Here is a 15015-nt window from a genome sequence, read left to right as displayed (position 1 = left end):
GGCTTGACCTAACAGTGACATGTATTATCCATCATATCAATAGTAGTGGCTCAGTAATGATGATAGTGGGAAATTATCTATGACCTTGTGAAAATGTGATTCTGACTTAGAGGAACATTAACAAAATAGTAATCCTAATGACAAGACCATTACCATCAACACAATATGACCCTTTTGGATAGTAAGTGTATGAGAATATTGTGATCTCTGTGTATTCGCAATATGTCTAAGCATTGCCTCATGGGACTGTAGCAATACCAGCTCAAAATAACAATAAATATATGTTGTGGTCACATGATAAAATCTTGCGAGTGAAAATAATATGCATGCAGAGATGACATATTATAGTAGCCCTTGATGACAACAGTTACCTTTTATGAAAGTAATGGTAGTGGCCTTGCATATCTTTCCTTTAAAAGAAAAATAGTAATAGTAAGTGAGTTCATGACAACAATGGAAGAAACAATAGTAGTGCAACATATAGACAATGCTCTTGGCACCCTTGACATATGATAGTAATTCTTGATGCCTGGACATTACAATATTGTATTTAAAGTATATATCAGAATATTGAATAAAAATGGCCTAATGATTTGGCACAATGATTATGTTTCCCATATGTTGTTCCTTTGACTTGTATGACAAAGCTCTTAGACAGTAATTCGAATATACACTGCATAAATGGCAACAACAAATATTGAATGGTGTCAATTGATACAGTGAAGTGTAGAGTAGTTGAAGGAGAGGTAGAAGTGTAATGTATTACATTTGACATAGGTAGCAGTAGCAGAGGGAATAAGAGGGACAACAGATGGTTATGGTATGATAACAGAGAATGAAGTGAAGTGTGGTGACAACAAAAGTGTCATTCAATACTTTCTGGTGGAGGATCTACACCCTAGGTGGAATGGAGGGGTGCTCTTTACTTATGGGCTTCACCATTTTGAGAATTTTCATGGGGTTTGTCCTAAAAAAATCCTTTACTTCCACCCAAAACATGTTTCACTCATTGCCCATGAATTTGGCATTATCTATAATCCGTGTCTAAAACATTATAAGCATTGGAGTGGTCATTACCCATGAAGTTGAGGTTCCTTTGTGTTCTCAATGACGAAGTTCTCCTCCTTAGATGTGATGTGATAGCAATTGTGATAGGAGTCAAATCAGAAGTAAAAGTGGCAGTGATTGATGTGGATGTGACAGTCGAAACAGAAGCAACAAGCATTTGTAACAATAGATAAGTGACTCACTGTAATTGGGCCATTATCCCTAGTATGAGAGCCAAACTTTTAGGGAGAATTTGTTTCATTCCAAGTTGCTAGAAAAACTCTTGGGAGTCTTGCACTTCCTTCCAGGCCTACATAGTAAAGTGTTGTATGTACATTGTAATGACATAACGAGATTTTGTTAAAACCAAATTTTTTGCATTGTCTTGATGTGATGTGATGTTTTATGTTCATGCTCTGAATTTTTTTAAAGATTAGTTAACTAATTGAAAAGAAAAGGGAAATACTAATTCAACCCCTCTCAGTATTTCCAACAATTGTTATTAGAGAAGGTCCTTCAGTGGAAGCTTAATAACTTGAAGGAAGATCCATCACATTAAAAATTCATTAATGTGATGGTCGTTGATTTCGAAGAAAATACCAAAGCCATCAAAGACAAGATTTGAATACTAATAGATGACTAGGAGAGAGTCCCTTACGACACTCCCGTATGACTCTCCCTTTGGGAAAGATGTTAAATCCTACAAAAGAGACATCTAAGATCGAGATATCAAGGACAAATTTGGAGGAATTTTGCTTGTTTAAGAAAAGTATAGGGCAGACGAATTAGTTTCATTATTTGTTGACCAAATTCCTTCTACTTAATTATTTGATAGCATAATCATAGTTTATGATCGAGGCAAGGGAAGATATATGCTTAAAATGTGAGGTTGCAGTCTCTCTGAGGATTTTTCAACTACGGAGGTGGCACATTCTATAGACGTTTTGGAGGAAAAGAAGCTAAAGTCCCATAATCCACAAGAGGTGGATCATTATACACAGACATGACAAATTTTCCCAATCCTGCAACTTAAGTGGCTCATGGTTTCTCAACAAATGCAAGAATTAAAATGATATGGTAGTACATGATATCAAAATAATGGAATAAACTCTGAAACCAACATAGTGGAACCCATTCCTAAGCAATCAAAAAGGCCTGACAGTCTAACAAATTGAAATGGTTTATTGGAAATGAGCTTTGTGCAAATGAGTGATGGCTATGTGAAACTTTGGAATATTAATTAGGAACAAAGTTATCTTCAATTTCAACTAGGCTCTGCATTGGCTACTTGCATCCAGATCTGCAGATTATAAAATATATTGTGACAATCTTCAAAAGATAAAAACACCATGGTGCATTTTGGCACATCACAGGAAAACTGTGGATAATATCAAGTCTCTTGATTCAACCAACCTTGCCTCAGCTTCAATTGATGGTACACTCAAGCCTTGGAACCTAGCAACAAGTACAAAAAGTGTACATTACAGCCCTATTCTGACATATTCTGGGCATAAAATGAAAAGAACCTCATGGGGCTTTCTGCTGCTGATAGGTATAATTCTACTGGTTCAAAGTCAAATGAGGTGTTTGTCTATCATGAATATTTTCTAATACCAGTGGCATCTTACAAGTTTAACTGTGTAGACCTAGTGAATGGTCAAGAGGTATATGATGCCAATGGGCAGTTGGTTTCCTCTGTGTGCTAAAGAGGGCAGACCCAAACTTTGTTTGCGTCACCACTGTTAACATCTGGAGGACTCTATTACACTTCATTTGTAAACTAGATTGGATGTAAGGTGAAAATAAGACTACTTGTAGCTCACGTAGTTGTCAAGGCATATGCATAATGTTGCATGAAGAGCAAGTTTAACATTACAGAATATTAGGTATTTGTACCATTTTTTTCAAATGAACCAACCCTCCTTGAACAATGTTGGATTGGGCTTCTCCAAAATCATTCACTTCTACATATGTGTGTGTTCTCAAAGGAATACAAGCTATTATGGATGGCACTCAATCAATAGCCATTGGATCAGTTGTGCTACCATATCTACATGAAGTCAAAAAAATTATTCTTCAATATAGTGTTTTGGATGCAGCCCCAACGAAGTTTTGGAATGGAAACCCTTACACCCAAAATACCAAAGAAATGAATTCACTGGATACTAACACGTCTGGTTGGATCATGGTTCAATTGGGAATACAATATTTTAGTTTTCTTTGGTGCCTTGCAATACTGATTTTGTGTGTGAAATACCATGCAAAACCATTAGCATCATCCATCTCCTACATCTACATTATAAATGGAAAACTAGCTCAAGACATCCATACAAATGTAGACTCCAGGTTGCTCTCAAAACAAGACTTTTATGATAGATCCTTGTGGCCTTATGAGGCAGATCTAATCCTTGTCATGGCTTAGGGTTTTGTTGGATGCAGATTAGCCAGCGAAGAAGCAACAAATTGTTACCTTTCTATTGTTCTCATCCTTGTCCTCAAGAATCTTATTTGCACTCACCTTGCCATGCGATTATTGGCTCTTTGTTGATGCAAGGACTGAAGCAGTTTTTTAATCCTAAAGTAATAAGTATCTTGTGAAAATTTAAAGTGGTGTTTACTGAAGGTTCTCAGCCCTGTTCAAGGCCTATTCTCTGAAGTTTTATTGACACATTTTTTTGGGAGTGAGACTCATGGCACCCTGATATAACACAATTCATTCTCAAAGCAATAGGGTATTAATTATGAAGTTCACTTTTGTTTGAAATTCCTTGGGTTATATCTTTGTGGTTTTGGCCCTCACTAGGGCACAAAATCTCTTCACCTAAAGGATTGTCTATGTCACTGTTTTAGATCAAGCGAAAAGAAGAGCTCTGGAAGCTCTGATTTGGAATCTAAAGTATTAAGATTTGTTGTCTTGGTTGGTCAAACCTGGGCATGTTCTCTAGTTGTATCATGAAAAAAAAACTATGATCTGAAGAAATAAACCAAGTTCCAAACCTTTGGATAACAGTTTCCCTAACTCATAAACCAAAGTTATGATCTATAGACAGGATGCGGCCTTGGTCCAGACAATAAGACAATAGGTTGTATATTCTCTATGGCAATCATGATAGTGATGACAGACATAAAATCTCTTCAACTTCAATCAAACAATCACCTTCAACAGACCTCTTGAAGCTATTGTGAATGATAATTATTATGTTAGCACTTGATTTCTACAACAATTTGAAATCACAAGGATTTCTAGTTCTAATAGATTATACGTTGAGACATTATAGTGAGAAAACTAGTGACAGACCCTGGAATATTTGAATTCATAATTATTCTGATAAGAAAATTATATTAACTACGGAGACATCAAATATCTCCTACAACTAAAAGCATCTCAATCTTCTCCATAGTAAAGGAATCATTGGGAGTTAAAAAATACCACCATATTATTCTACAATAATGTATGGCTTGACCTAAAAGTGACATGTATTATACATCATATCAAGAGTAGTTGCTTAGTAATAATGATAGTGGGAAATTATCTATGACCTTGTGAAAATGTGATTCTGACTTAGAGGAACATTAACTCAATAGTAATCCTAATGACAAGACCATTACCATCAATACAATATGACCCTTTTGGATAGTAAGTGTATGACAATATGGTGATCTCTGTGTATTGGCAATATCTCTAAGCATTGTCTCATGGGACTATAGCAATACCAGCTCAAAATGACAATAAATATAGGTTGTGGTCCACATGGCAAAAGCTTGTGAGTGAAAATAATATGCATGCAGAGATGACATATTATAGTAGCCCTTGATGACAACAGTTACCTTTGATGAAAGTAATGTTAGTTACCTTGCATATCTTTCCTTTGGAAGAACAATAGTAATAGTAAGTGAGTTCATGACAATGATGGAAGAAACGATAGTAGTGAAACATATAAATAATGCTTTTGGTAGACTTGACATATGATATTAATTCTTGATGCCTGGACATTACAATACTATATTTAAAGTATATATCAGAATCTTAAATAACAATGGCCTGATGATTTGGCACAGTGATTATGTTTCCCATATATTGTTCCTTTGACTTGTATGACAAATCTCTTAGATAATAATTCGAATATACATTGCATAAATGGCAACAACAAATATTGAATAGTGTCAATTGATATAGTGAAGTGCAGAGTAGTTGAAGGAGTGGTAGAAGTGTAATGTATCACATTTGATAGAGGTAGCAGTAGCAGAGGGAATAAGAGGGACAATAGATGGTTATGGTATGATAACAGAGAAGGAAGTGAAGTGTGGTGACAACAAAAGTGGCAGTCAATACTTTCCCATGGAGGATTCTACACCCTAGGTGGAATGGAGGGGTGCTCTCTACTTATGGGCTTCACCATTTTTGGATTTTTCATGGGGTTTGTCCTAAAAAAATCCTTTACTTCCACCCAAAACATGTTTCACTCATTGCCCATGAATGTGGCATTATCTGGAATCTATGTCTGCAACACTATAAGCATGGGAGTGGTCATTACCCACGAAGTTGAGGTGCCTTTGTGTGTCTCAATGACGATGTTCTCCTCCTTAGATGTGATGTGATAGTAGTTGTGATAGGAGTCAAAGAAAAAGTAACAGTGGCAGTGATTGATGTGGATGTGATAGTGGAAATAGAAGCAACAAGTGTTTGTAACAGTAGATAATTGACTCATTGTAACTGGGCCATTATCCCCGGTATGAGAGCCAAACTTTTAGGGAGAATTTGTTTCCTTCCAGGTTGCTGGAAAAACTCTTGGGAGTCTTTCACTTCCTTCCAGGCCTACATAGTAAAGTGTTGTATGTACATTGTAATGACATAACGAGCTTTTGTTAAAGCCAAATTTTGTGCATTGTCTTGATGTGATGTGATGTTCTATGTTCATGCTCTAAATGTGTTTAAAGATTAGCTAACCAATTGAAAAGAAAAGGGAAATACTGATTCAACCCCTCTCAGTATTTCCAACAATTGGTATTAGAGAAGGTCCTTCAGTGGAAGCTTAATAGCTTGAAGGCAGATCCATCACATTAAAAATTCATTAATGAGATGGCCATTGATTTTGAAGAAGATATCAAAACCATCAAAGACAAGGTTCAAATACTAACACATGACTAGGAGAGAGTCCCTTACGACTCTCCCTTTGGGAAAGATGTTAAATCCTACAAAAGATACAACACCTATATTTGAAGGTGAAGTCTAAGATTGAGATATCAAGGACAAATTTGGAGGAATTTTGACTGTTGAAGAAAAGTATAGGACAAACAAACTAGTTTCATTATTTGTTTACCAAAATCCTTCCACTCAATTATCTAACAGAACAATCATAGTTAATGATCGAGGCAAGGGAAGATATACGCTTAAAATGTGAGGTTGCAGTCTCTTTGAGGATTTCTCAACTACGGAGGTGGGCCATTCTATAGACATTTTGGAGGCAAAGAAGCTAAAGTCCCATAATCCATAAGAGGTGGATCATTATACACAGACGCTACAAAATTTCCAAATCTTGTAAGTTAAGTGGCTCATGGTTTCTCAACAAATGAAAGAATTAAAATGATATGGTAGTACATGATATCAAAATAATGGTATAAACTCTAAAACAAACATATTGGAACCCATTCCTAAGCAATCAAAAAGGCCTAATAGTCTAACAAATTGCAATGGTTTATTAGAAATGAGCATTGTGCAAATTAGTGATGGCTATGTGAAACTTTGGAATACTAATCAAGAAGAAAGTGATCTTCAATTTCCACCAGGCTTTACGTTAGTTACTTGCATCCAGATCTGCAGATTATAAAATACATTGTGACAATCTTCAAAAGATAAAAACACCATGGTGGATTTTGGCACATCACAGGAAAACTGGGGATAATATCAAGTCTCTTGATTCAACCAACCTTGCCTTAGCATCAATTGATGGTACACTCAAGCCTTGGAACCTGGAAACAAGTACAAAAAGTGTACATTACAGCCCTATTTTGACATAATCTAGGCATAAAATGAAATGAACCTCATGGGGCTTTCTGTTGCTGATAGGTATAATTATACTAGTTCAAAGTCAAATGAGGTGTTTGTCTATCATGAATATTTTCTAATACCAGTGGCATATTACACATTTAACTGTGTAGACCTAGTGAATGATCAAGAGGTATATGATGCCAATGGCCATTTGGTTTCCTCTGTGTGCTAAAGAGGGCAAACCCAATCTTTGGTTGCATCATCATTGTTAACATCTGGAGGCCTCTATTACACTTCATTTATAAACCAGATTGGATGTAAGGTGGAAATAAGACTTCTTCCAGCTCATGCATTTGTCAAGGTATATGCGTAATGTTGCATGAAGAGCAAGTCTGACATTACAGGATATGAGGTATTTGTACCATTTTTATCAGATGACCCAACCCTCCTTGAACAATGTTAGATTGGGCTTCTCCAAAATCATACACCTATATATATGTGTGTGTTCTCAAAGGAATACAAGCTACTCTGCATGGAAATCAGTCAATATCCATTGGATCAGTTGTGCTACCATATCTACATGAAGTTAGGCCCATTATTCTTCAATCTAGTGTTTTAGATGCAACCCCAACAAAGTTTGGGAATGGAAACCCTTACACCCAAAATACCAAAGAAATTAATTCAATGAATACTAACACGTCTGGTTGGATCATAGTTCAATTGGGAATACAAGATTTGGGAAAACGAGCTGAATACATCCATACAAATGTAGACTCCAGGTTGCTCTCAAAAAAAGACTTTTATGACAGATCCTTGTGGCCTTATGAGGAAGATCTAAACCTTGTCATGGCTAAGGGTTTTGTTGGATGAAGATTAGCGAGCGAGGAAGCAACAAATTGTTACCTTTCTATTGTTCTTGTCCTTGTCCTCAAGAATCTTATTTGCAGTCACCTTGCCATGTGATTATTGGCTCTTTGTTGATGCAAGGACTGAAGAAATTTGTTAATCCTGAAGTAATGGGTATCTTGTGAAAATTTATAGTGGTGTTTACTGAAGGTTCTCGGCCCTATTCAAGGCCTATTGTCAAAGCAATAGGGTAATAATTATGAAGTTAAATTTTGTTTGAAATTCCTTGCCAGGTTATATCTTTGTGGTTTTGGCCCTCACTAGGGCACAAAACCTCTTCACCTAAAGGATTTTCTATGTCACTATTTGAGATCACGCAAAAAGAAGAGCTCTGGAAGCTCTAATTTGGAATCTTAAGTATTAAGATTTGTTGTCTTGGTTGGTCAAAACTGGGCAAGTTCTCTGGTTGTATCATGAAAAAAGCAATATGATATGAAGCAATAAACCAAGTTCCAAACCTTTGGATAGCAATGTCCCTAAATCATAAATCAAAGTCAGGATGTAGCCTTGGTCCAGACAGTAAGACAATATGCTGTATATTCTCTATGGCAATCATGATAGTAATGAAAGATGTAAAATCTCTTCAACTTCAACCAAACAATCACCTTCAACAGACCTCTTGAAGCCATGGCGAATGATAATTCTTATGTTAGCACTTACTTTCTACAACAATTTGAACTCACAAGGATTTGTAGTTCTAGTAGATTATACGTTGAGACATTATAGTGAGAAAGCTAGTGACATACCCATGAATATTTGAATGCATAATTGTTGTGACAAGAAAATTATATTAACTACGGAGACATCAAATATCTCCTACAAATAGAAGCATCTCAGTCTTCTCCATAGTAAAGGAATCATTGGAAGTTAATAAATACCACCATATTATTCTACAATAATGTCTTTCTTGACCTAACAGTGACATGTATCATCCATAATATCAAGAGTAGTGGCTCAGTAATGATGACAGTGGGAAATTATCTATGACCATGTGAAAATGTGATTTTGACTTAGAGGAACATTAACACAATAGTAATCCTAATGACAAGACCATTACCATCAACACAATATGACCCTTTTCGGTAGTAAGTGTATTACAATATAGTGATCTCTGTGTATTGTGCTAGGGCCTAAATCTACCTCAAGCTAAGAAAGGCATGATCTAGGGTAGCATCAAACCACGCTTAACCTGGTAGCTAGCCCTACTAGGTAGGGAGAGGGCTCTCTCCTTGTCAATCTCAGGAAAATATAGCAAGTTAGGCTCAAGATGACTGATATAAAGACTAATTTTAGGCTAGGTATGTGCACAAAGGAGTTTGATTGAGTTTAATGTTGGTTTGCTGGCTCAAATGTGAAAGGCAATTTTGGGTCCGGGGAATGGACACAGTCTTGCAGAGATCTCTATGGGGCGAGGTAGAAAAATGGTTTAGTACTTCAAATTGAGTGAGATGGAGAGCTTTTAGACTGGTGAGGAGTTGGAGAGGGCATGAAAGTCTTAGGGATCCTCTTCAAATAGCTAAAAACATAAATAACTAAACAAACCCTAGGTAGAGCACTGCAACTCAATGAATTCTACCTTTATCCTTGTTTCATTTAGTTAAGATGAACAGAGAGAGATGATGGCATACATAAAACACATGTAAACTTGCAATTACAGAAGGAAACAAAATACCAAATCAAGTTGCCACAAGAATCCCATAAAGTGTTGCAAACCCTGGTCTATTCCTTTGCCAAACTGCTGAAACGAATGTACAATAATGCTTAAAGCATTCACAAGAGTCCAACCTTTACTAATGACTAAAAACATACTAGATATAGGCAACTAAGAACTCATGCTAGGCTTTAGGGGTTGAATTCATGATTTTAGGAGCTATTTCAACAAGATCTAAACTAAGAACTGAAAAGTAGGTAGTGGAACAACTTGCCTCTAAAACCTAGGACACTGATTCATTCAGTTGCAAACTACCTTTTCATGATGAATCTACCTCCATGAGTGAAAATTTAGCATATTTACATCAAAATCCATCAAGTCACATTAAATTACATCATGGGTTTGACTATTAGAAAGAGAAAAGTCAAACTAAGAAGAAACTAGGTGAAATACACAGAGTTTTTTTGGCCAAAATGACAAAATTTCATCCTGTGTGCCGCGCTCTTGTCCCTATGTGCTGCGCTACTTTGGAGCTGATTTTGGAGGCCTTTCCATGCACCAAATTTGCTCCACGTGGGCTTGTTAGAAAGGTCTTTCTGTCTACTTTCCAAAAAAAGTGGAATTTCTAAATTTGGTCTCCATTTTCCCCTCCAAAAATGAGTTCTTCCAACACTACTTCTTGTGTGGCCAAAAAGGGGCAGAAAGGTCATTTTGAGGTTTTTTTTTTACCTTTTTGGAAGCTCAAAACCTGTCAAAATTTCTTGGCCATGTGAGAGAATTCATATTTTTCCATGAGAAATCCAAAAATGCTGAATTTTCCTCAAAAGGAGGTCCCTAGCAAAAGCACGCGCCAGGTGGCGCGGCGGACCAGGCAGAAAAACCTTTTTTTTAGGCCAAAAATTCAAAATTTGCAAAAATTTTATGAGTGTCCTTCATTAAGTGCTTTGTTGGGCTAAGGAAGCCTCAGCCAAGATCTGGAGTCTATCTTGCTCTTTTCTCTTCCTCAATTCTTTCTTCAACTTGGCCTTCAAAATACTGATTCTTGCTTTGCACACCTTGTTTCTTGCCAAGTAGTGGTAGGCCACGTGCCTCAACAGATTTTTCTCTCTGTTGGCCTTCTCTAGCATTCTTTCTAAGTGAAATTTTGTCCTATTAAGCCAAGATTCATGATCAGCTTGAATTTCTTTCTCAAGTGATGACAGCTTGACTTTCCTCCTCTTAGCAGCTTGCCGGTTTGCCTTTATGTTTTGGAGCTCCATGATGGTTTGTTGATCCTCTAACTGTTTGTTTCTCTGCTCCAAATAGTTGATTATCCACTTGGCTCTTTCCAGGTTGAGAGACAAATGATGAATGTCATCTTGCTGCTCCCGAATGATCTCTTTGAGCTTTGAGCTCAAATCAGTGTCATCATCTTGAATGAGAATGAAATCTGACTCTTGACCTTCTAAAGGCCCCTCATCATGTAATGGCTACTTACCCTTGTCCTGTACCTGCTCTACTGATGGAGGAAATGAGACCCCTTCCACCCCGGGTGGAGATAGTACTCGTTTTGCTGCTACAAACAATCTCCTAGTGCCCTTTTGGTATGTGACAAACACTGGCACACTAGTGGTTTGTGTCTCATGCACCTCTTGCTGATGTGAAGGCTCTCCTACCTCATGAAAAACTGATGGGGGCACTTGAGGACCTGTGAAGACCTCATGTGAAATGAAATCCTCCCATGAAACATTCAGTAGACTAAGCTGATGCAAAACCACAATTTTGATTAGTGAAAAGTGATAGATGTTGTTATACTTCTGATGAGGAGGCTTCCTTTGCACTAATGTGGTCATCTTCTCAATATTCTGACAAATGAAATAGGGGAGGTTCATCATCCTCACCCTAGTAATGTGAATCAACAATCTGATATCATAGGTGTATAGATGAGAAAGTCTGCCCTCACAGGTGAAGTATTTAATTATGAGTTTCATCAAGGGAGCATATGTATCCTATAGGTAACTGAATGGGAAGACCCTACCGAAATGTCTCTAAAAACTAACCTTGATATAAGGCTCATAATGATCTCTGTCTACCAGTTGCCCCTTATTCCACTGCTCACCTACATTTGGAATACCGGTTGCTTGAGCTATAGTCTTAGGTGTCAAGGTGAATGTCACACCTGCCAAATTGACTTGGTCATTATGAAGATGGAGCACAAATAGTCTGGCCAGCATATGGTGGTATTTGACTCTTTCCACCATCTCACAATACTGATAACAAGATTGGTGTTGGAAGCATGTGACAGCAAGAGGACAAGCCAACAGCCCGAGAAGTGAAGTAGGCTCATATCGGTTATGTTTTTCACTCTTATTAGGTCTCTTTGGTGCATGAATCTCTCTAGATGAGTCATTGACTGTTTCCTCATTTCTGTCATAGGAAGAATCTGACTCCATGTTTGCCAATGCTTGAGTTTTCTTAGATGAGTATGAAGAGATTTTATGGTGTCAATGGGTATTTGCTGCTAAAAGATAGGGTATGATGATGGACTGTGAAGGGACTATGTATGAGGGGTTGGGGATGCTACTGGTAGGTTTTTTGAGGAATGAAAGGGTTTAGGGAATAATATTTAGGGTTTAGGATTTTTGATTACGGGTTGGGATAAGTGAAAGTAGGGATTAGGGTTAGTAGTTTCAGGGATATGGGGAATAGGGAATATGTAAGTATGACTGAAAAGGGAGGGAGAAAATGAAGTAAGGGAGTGAAAATGATAGGGGTAGGATTTAGTAGTGAAAACAACAATTTGTAAAACCCTAGACAATGTTTTTTCATCAAACTGTGCAAGGAACTAGGGTTTCAATATTTACCTATTAAATCACCATGAACACTAAACAAACTCATGCATTGAGCATATGGGAGTGTTCACTTACTTGGGCAATGAGGAATTTACATTTTGAGAGCTTTAGAAGAAGATTTGAATGCATTTCGGGTGTTGTAGACCTGTGCGCTGTGCCACCTCATAGGTGCACCATGCTGGCTCGGTGCATCATGCTAGCACAAAAATATAACGTGGAGTGGGCTCTGTGTGCGTCGCGCTGGCTCGGTGCACCACGCTTGTAATTTCCCCTATTTTGAATGGAAAATCACTCTCTCGGCTTTGAAAATGCAAATGCACTTGCTCTCCTTCACTTTGGACACAAATGAGCCTCCTTTGATATGAAAAAACTTTATATACCCATGGTTTTAATTTTTCACTCAAGAAAACCCACTTTGCTAATGTTTGATTTTCACTTTCTTTTTAAAACTCTGTTTTGGGTAGTTTGCTTTACTTTTTGCCTTTGATGGACTAAATGCTTTGACATTTTGTTTCTTTTGTAGGAACTGGAGTGGCAGAGGCTTGGCAAGGTGACCAGGGCTACCTTTTGAAATTATTACATATAGAAAAATGAAATTACATGAGATTTTTTACATGAAGCATAAAAAACTCTAATAAATCACTGAGCATGTGATTATTGAGATTATTGTTGCTGAAACATTATTTGACCTCCTCATGTGCCTGCTGACCATTATTGAGTGTTGACAAGACCTTATTGACAAAACCCTAGACGTAATGAGACCTAAAACCCTAAAAATGACTTTTGTAGATTTAAAGACAAAAAATGACTACAGATGATCTAGTTGTATGAAAATTGGCCAGCAGGTAAAGAACATGAGGGAAAATGTATAATATGCCACTACCATCAGATGATCCATGACCCTAATGGAATGCAGCTGATTGGATGAGACACCTAACATGCAATGCAACAAGAGGATTTGATCACTGATGGAGGGATGAAGATACCGACACTAACATATTGGCCATATCTCTAAGAATTGTCTCATGGCATTGTAGCAATACTAGCTAAAAATGACAATAAATATAGGTTGTGGTCCACATGACAGAAGCTTGTGAGTGAAAATAATATGCATGCAGAGATGACATATTATAGTAGCCCTTAATGACAATAGTTACCTTTGATGAAATTAATGGTAGTGACCTTGCATATCTTTCCTTTGAAAGAACAATAGTAACAGTAAGTGAGTTCATGACAACAATGGAAGAAATGATAGTAGTGCAACATATAAACAATGCTCTTGGTACCCTTGACATATGATAGTAATTCTTGATGTGTGGACATTACAATACTGTATTTAAAGTATATATCAGAATCTTGAATAATAATGGCCTAATGATTTGACACAGAGATTATGTTTCCCATATGTTGTTCCTTTGACTTGTATGGCAAAGCTCTTCGACAGTAATTCGAATATACACTATATAAATGGCAACAACAAATATTTAATAGCGTCAATTGATATAGTGAATTGCATAGTAGTTAAAGGAGTGGTAGAAGTGTAATGTACCGCATTTGATAGAGGTAGCAGTAGCAGAGTGAATAAGAAGGACAATAGATGGTTATGGTATGATAATAGAGAAGGCAGTGAAGTATGGTGACAACAAAAGTGGTAGTCAATACTTTCCCATGGAGGGGTTCTCTCTACGTATGGGCTTCACCTTTGGGATTTTCCATAGGGTTTGTCCTAAAAAATTCCTTTACTTCCACCCAAAACATGTTTCACTCATTTCCCATGAATGTGGCATTATCTAGAATCTATAAGAATGGGAGTGGTCATTACCCTCAAAGTCAAGGCACCTTAGCATGTCTCAGCGATGATGTTCTCCTCCTTAGATGTGATGTGATAGCAGTTGTGATAGGAGTAAAAGTAGAAGTAACAGTGGCAATGATTGATGTGGATGTGACAGTGGCAACAAAAGCAACAAGTGTTTGTAATAGTAGATAATTGACTCATTGAAACTAGGCCAGTATCCCTAGTATGAGAGCCAACCTTTTAGGGAGAATTTGTTTCTTTCTAGGTTTCTGGAAAGACTCTTGGGAGTCTTGCACTTCCTTCTAGGCCTACATAGTAAAGTGTTGTATGTACGTTGTAATGACATAACGAGATTTTGTTAAAGCTAAATTTTGTGCATTATCTTGATGTGATGTGATGTTCTATTTTCATGCTCTAAATGTGTTTAAATATTAGCTAACCAATTGAAAAGAAAAGGGAAATACTGATTCACCCCCTCTTAGTATTTCCAACAATTGGTATTAGAGAAGGTCTTTTAGTGGAAGCTTAATAGCTTGAAGGCAGATTGATCACATTAAAAATTCATTAATGAGATGGTCACTGATTTTGAAGAAGATATCAAAACCATCAAAGACAAGGTTCGAATACTAACACATGACTAGGAGAGAGTCCCTTACGACTCTCCCTTATGACTCTCCCTTTGGGATCTTAGTTGCCATATGTGACTCCATAAGAAACAATGTAGCAGAATTGATGGCTCTTGAGAAAGGCCTCTCCCTTGCTCGGACTCTGGATTCATATCATAGGAGACTCAAAA

This window comes from Pinus tabuliformis, chromosome 6 (genome assembly GCF_031772625.1).
Source record: "Pinus tabuliformis cultivar Carrire ecotype Pingquan chromosome 6, CPIR1, whole genome shotgun sequence".
NCBI classification, from domain to species: domain Eukaryota; kingdom Viridiplantae; phylum Streptophyta; class Pinopsida; order Pinales; family Pinaceae; genus Pinus; species Pinus tabuliformis.
Note: the sequence above shows the minus strand (reverse complement) of the source record.